Raw genomic sequence first — 6,120 nt, 5'->3', positions numbered from 1 at the left:
GAGTTTACAGCATTTTTGTGTGTGTGAACTTAAAACGTATTTTTTTTTATCAAGAGTTAGATATTAATATCTTGATACATTATTATGTTTGAATGAAAGGGAAAATAAAAAATACAAATAACAATTTTTTTGTTTAATTACAGGGGAAAAAAGAAAAAAACTTCTAAAAACAATTTTTTAAAATTTATTTAATTTGACTTTCTTTTTTAATTTAAATTTTAAATTTTAAAATTTTATCTACCAAACTCAATGAATGGAGGGTGGCGAAGTCAACTATTTCTTTCGGTATCATCAAAGGCTTTTTCGATTGACGTGTATATACATGTCAAAGTAGATTTCAAGCTTCACAAAAATAGAGAAAAAGAAAAATTAAAAAAAGCGTTTGCTATACCCTCCATGAAAAGTTGTGAACTTTAGTACTGAAGGCTATAGGGCAATGGATCTCAAAAGACCAACCACATTTCACTTTTTCTTTTCTTATTTATGTTTTTTAAAATTAGCTTTTTGACTAAAACTTATATGTATTATTTAAAGGTTAAATTCAATACATTTTTAGTTTTTTAAAAATTTACATTATAATCAAATAATAGGTATTCGCGGATTAAATTACACTGTTATAAGGATACAAGACACATTCAATTCTAGCATTTGGCCAAATTAAGTGTTAGAATTTCTGGAGCATATAAGTATTTTCATTAACACACCCTTGACTGATGAGAAATTTTGGTCAATAGAAAACGATAGAAGGACACTAAGAACTTTTAGTCAATAACTTTCAACTACTAGGTTAACTCTACCAATTTCCACGTTGACTACTAACTTTGTTGGTTATTTCTTCTAAATTGTTGGTACTAGCCTTTTTCCTTTGAACCTTCTACTTGTTAGGGATAGCTGGTTAAACCCTTTATTCATCTTAGATAAACAATGACCCATTTCTTCTCTCACACCGGCATTTTTGCACACCGAATAATATGAATAATTATTTTTTCCGACTCCTAATTTATTTATTATTACTCTTATTTTTATAGCCCCGTAATTCTTAAATGTTTTTTAAATTTGTTTGGGGCCAACATAGAGGCCAGATATCTATTTTTCTATTCCATTTGGGTTTGAGTCCAATTGCAAAAATGCTAAATTAAAAATTAAGAGTTTACTTTCTCCACACCGTCTCGCACAAAAGCATACTGGTACTTTTTCTCCACACATTACCACATGCTAAATAAAAAATTTAAGATTTTAATTGTATTACGGAACTAATTTCTGGAAACGATTATTTTGTAAAAATAATTAAAAAAAATGGGAACGGTGCAAAGAGTTAAAAGGGAGTGCTAATAACATCTCCGGCGCCAGGATGCCATGAGAGGCCCAATTTCATTTTGCTTCTGCATGTCCGATTCACAAGTTGGGCCAAGTTTCTGTTTCTTGTCTTTTTCAGAAGACCAATGGTAGGCTTGGACTTTTTGTTTTGTTGCCCCCCATTGAGGCACAGACCAGTTTCTTTTATTTTTCATTTTACTGTTGCTATTTGTTTAATCTCTCTGATTAATCGGTCTGATAAATGACAATGAGAGACAACACCTATTATTTTCTTTTGCAATAAATCACCCATTAAAAATATCTAGAGGCACTAAGAAAGCACACAAGATGCTAAACAGAACATTACAACAGTTACAAATATATATCAATAATGACAAATCAGACACGCACACTTAAAACTAACAAGTTAGCAATCTTTAACATATAAACACAAAACACATGGAAATCACATTTTTATTTGTCTTGCCTAAAATCGTCAAGTGGTGGGATTTGCCCAATTCTGTATTTACTTTTTTTTTTCTTCAAAAAATCCATTACACCATTACATTAGCTAGAGAAAATTTTAATGTAACGTGTTTCATTTCTTTTAGTTGGGCCTAAGCGTTTTTTTTAAAATATATAATGGTGTCCTAAAATTAATTGCTTCTACATAATAAGGGTAAATCAATAAAATACCAAATACAATTAATTCTCAATTCATAAGAAAAAATAAATAAAATTTAGCCTTAATTAACCATATTTTTATTTTAGACTTAATTAAGTTTTTCATACTTGTAATATACTTTGTTTTTAAAAAACTACCTAACATTCATTTTTTCCCCGAATATCTAGGAAATTTTTGTATTTCATTTTAGTACCCGTCGTTAGTTTGCACCCGTTAAGTGATGACGAGACAAACAAAGTATCACATCATCATGTCTAATCACTAAACACATAAGCACAAACATCCACGTCATTAATTTATTTTTAATTTTAAAAAATGAAAGCAAAAAAAGAGAGGGAGAGCCATTTGTGGTGGTGCGGGAGGCGACAACCACCACCATCTTGGACACTCTTTGGAACTTTCCTTTCCTCCCCTTCGCTATCATTGTCGCTGTTACCTTAGCTGCCACTGTCTTGAATTGCAAAACCAAACAAAACCTGCACCCTTCAAATCAACAACAGATCTCACCTCCTCTTTTGCTAAATCCTCCTTCCAAAGTGCTCCCTTATAGTCCTGCCTGTCGATGTTGGCTTCCCGCAGTGGAAGAATGTCAAACTTTTCCCAACTCCACCAAGCAAGCTCAACTAGACATGACAATGAAACCCGTACCTGAGGGTATCTGCCCAAACCCGTCCCGATTTTGACGGGGAATATCCGAGTTGATCGGGTACGGGTTTGGGGATTACCCGACTTTCACTACTAGAAAAGTAACATTTAGCGACCGAAATATTTTTGTCACGATTAGCGTCCGAACAGATTCTGTCACAACTTGCCACCGATGTTGCGACCAAAAATATTTATCGTGACTAACTTAAATTAGGGACTGATTTAACGATCGAAATAAAGTGTTGCAGAAAATTTCGATGACTATTTCGATCGCAAAATATCTATAAATCAACTAATTTAACAACCGATCGAAGTAGACTTGGAGATAGCGACCAAATTTAATTCAGTCGCTAGTTTATGATGATAGCAACCGAATACATTTTTGGTTGCTATATAACAATTTTGAGGTCTACAACTCTATTTATTATTTTCTAAAATATTTATGAAACTCAATTTTTAATTTATTTTAACTCATAATAAATATAAAATATACTTAAATACATTTTATAGTTCAAAAGTATTGAAATTAATATATTAGTAATATTTTTAAATTAACAAACAAATATATATAATATTTTGTAAATCATAATAAATATATAATATTTTTTATTATACTATTATAATTTTTAATAAAATTAAAAATTTAACATTTACATTATTTGATTAATATAAATAAATCATGCCAGCTGCTGTAACTCAGGGATGCTTGGGGGTGTATGTGCTAGACAGTCCCACCATATCGCGCACCCAAGATATAGCGCTGGTAAGATTAAGCTGAGAACTTCCGTGACGTGCTGCCCTTGCCCCGACCCCGCCTGAGTGCTCTGTTGCCCCTGGTGTACCTGTAGCTCTCTGGTCTTGACCCACGACGAGCTTTTTCTCTCGTAATGCCCCGTAGGCCTCTCTCGGGTGACCTAAGCATTTGGTACTTCGATCTTTTATTAGGTTGGCGCCAGGTAAATAAGGGGCTCAAGAATCCATTCCCGCCGGCATCTTAGTATATGCCATTCCTTCCGTTCCTAGGAAATTCGACCTGAGGCCAAGAATCTGTATATGAAAAATCACTAGATGACAATCGAAGTCCCTCTTTCTTTATTCAAAAATCATTAGTTTTTTAATTTGTGCTTTGTACAAAATAATTTTTTATTTTATATATTTATTTGAATATTATAACAAATCAATACCCTTTATATCATGAAAATACGTAATAATCAAATTTTGTAAAATTAAGTGTTTTAAAATATGAGTTTCCTTGTATTTCGAAATTCACTAACTGAGTCACTGATTCTAACCGTTGATTGTTAAATTTTAAATATTGGCTAAACTAAAGAGTTGACCAATATTTTCTTAAAAAATAAGAACTTAAAAAATGTTATATATTCAAAATTCACTATATAAGTTGTTGATTTTAACATTTAACTATTAAATCTTAAACATTGACTAAAATAGAAAGTTGATCAACATTTTCTTAAAAAATAAAAACTTTAAAAAGGCTTAAGAAAAAACTAGAACATGATCCTTAGAATGAAAAAGACATGACTTCTTTACCATTACACCAAAGTGTTCATTTGAATATATAGTGGAAAATAAAGTATTAATATAAGTTTTATGAGAAAATATTTGAAAATTCAATTTTATTCTTTTTTTAATTTATTATATTTTTACAATCTTATATAATATATTTTAAAATATAAGTTTAATTACTCATTTGATTCCTATAGTTTCACCATTTGTACCTTTTAGTCCTTGTAGCTTTAAAGTGATTTTTTTAGTCCCTATGATTTGCATTTTAATTATCTTTTAATCCATGTAGTTTGAAAGTGATTTTTTAGTCCTTATAATTTACATTTTAATTCCCTTTTAGTCACTATAGTTTGAAATTTATCTTTTTAGTCCCTATATTTTATATTTTAATTATCTTTTAGTCCTTACCATCAAAATATGAGTAATATTATCAATTAAAATTAATTATAAAAATATTAGCAAATATTCGTAACTAATTTATCACAAAATATTTGTAATAAAAAAATAGTTGATAATTTATAACTAATTTGTAGATAATTATTTTTATATATTTTTGTAATAAGGACTAAAAGGTAATTAAAATACAAATTATAAGAACTAAAAAAATCACTTTCAAACTATAGAGATTAAAAGAGAATTAAAATACAAACTATAAGGACTAAAAAGAACACTTTTAAATTATATGGACTTAAAAAATCATTTTCAAACTATAAAGATTAGGAAGTACAAATCGTGAAACTATATAAACCAAATGAGTAATTTAATCTAAAATATAATATACAACAATATGCTATTCTCTACCAGAAATAAAATGCAGTTTCTACAACAATATGCTATTCTCTACCAGAAAACACATACTTCTCTAACAACACATGTACTACTATTACAATGCAAAGTGGTTTTGTAATGAAGTTGTTATATTCTAGCGACCGAAAAAATAAGTTAAATATCTCATCTTCTGTACACTAAAAAAAAATATTTAAAAGTTCATCACTTCCAAAGAAAGTTTAAGCGAGGGCTCCAATGCACTTGGATCAAACTTGCGAGCAAAGAGGTAAAAAATGGATGCATCTCTGAATTATATCGACAAAGGGATCCAATATTCCTTATAGGCTGTATAAAACCCACAGCTATATTGGTTCTCCCATAGGTTGCTGGATAAGGACCCAACATTGATCAGTCAATCCATGCCATTGTTCTATTTGAATTAAGCGAACCATGGAACATGTTGAGGAAGGTTGGAATGTAATGTTCATCTGGGTAGCAAGTAGGCTAACAGTATTTTCGGAAGAGAGAATAATATTTGGTGTCAGAGACTATATAAACGGCTAGAGCACAATTTAGTTCAAACCACTGAGACCCTTTCCGCCAGTGTCTAAGTTGAATATGAGGAAGCATATTGCGACTATATGTAGCAACCACGCCCATAACGATTAGGGTCATTGTATGATTCAACAAAGCTATGGGCAGAATTAGTGAGATATCTATAAACAGTAGGGAAGTTATAGATTGGGATGCAACTCTCTGAAAGGGAGAACAAACCGCTCATTTGAATAGTCGAGCAGTGCATTGGCTAAAAGTCGTCTCTTAGCATCTGCCATGAAACATCCTGAAAAAGACATGGAAAACATAACTCAAAAGAACATATCACAAATCAGAAGAATTTGGCAACAACTAAATACAACCAATTAAGGGTTTTTCCACTAGGGAAAGTTAACTACATGGATCAAAAGATGCCATAATGTTCTATCTTGAACCATGTCTATATATAAACTATTGAATTTGGTAATAGTAAAAAAAAATGCTAGGTTCCTTATAAAGCACCAGGAAAAGAATACCCCCATTGTCATAAATAATAGAATCACTGTTGAGATCGAATGAAATTAATTACATAAAAAGAGGTCTCTAGACTTTTGATTTTGATAAGCATAATGTACTAGGTCAAAAATTAATATAACTTATGGTGTGTG

At 30.6% G+C, this 6,120-nt stretch overlaps 1 pseudogene; it reads right to left on the bottom strand.

Moving 5' to 3' along the window:
• Positions 1-5,129: 5,129 nt before the first annotated feature.
• LOC100783114 (glycosyltransferase BC10-like) lies at positions 5,130-5,751 on the bottom strand (annotated as a pseudogene).
• Positions 5,752-6,120: the final 369 nt, after the last annotated feature.

Source organism: Glycine max, chromosome 18 (assembly GCF_000004515.6).
Source record: "Glycine max cultivar Williams 82 chromosome 18, Glycine_max_v4.0, whole genome shotgun sequence".
Taxonomy (NCBI): Eukaryota; Viridiplantae; Streptophyta; class Magnoliopsida; order Fabales; family Fabaceae; genus Glycine; species Glycine max.
This window is presented reverse-complemented; position numbering and strand designations above follow the sequence as displayed.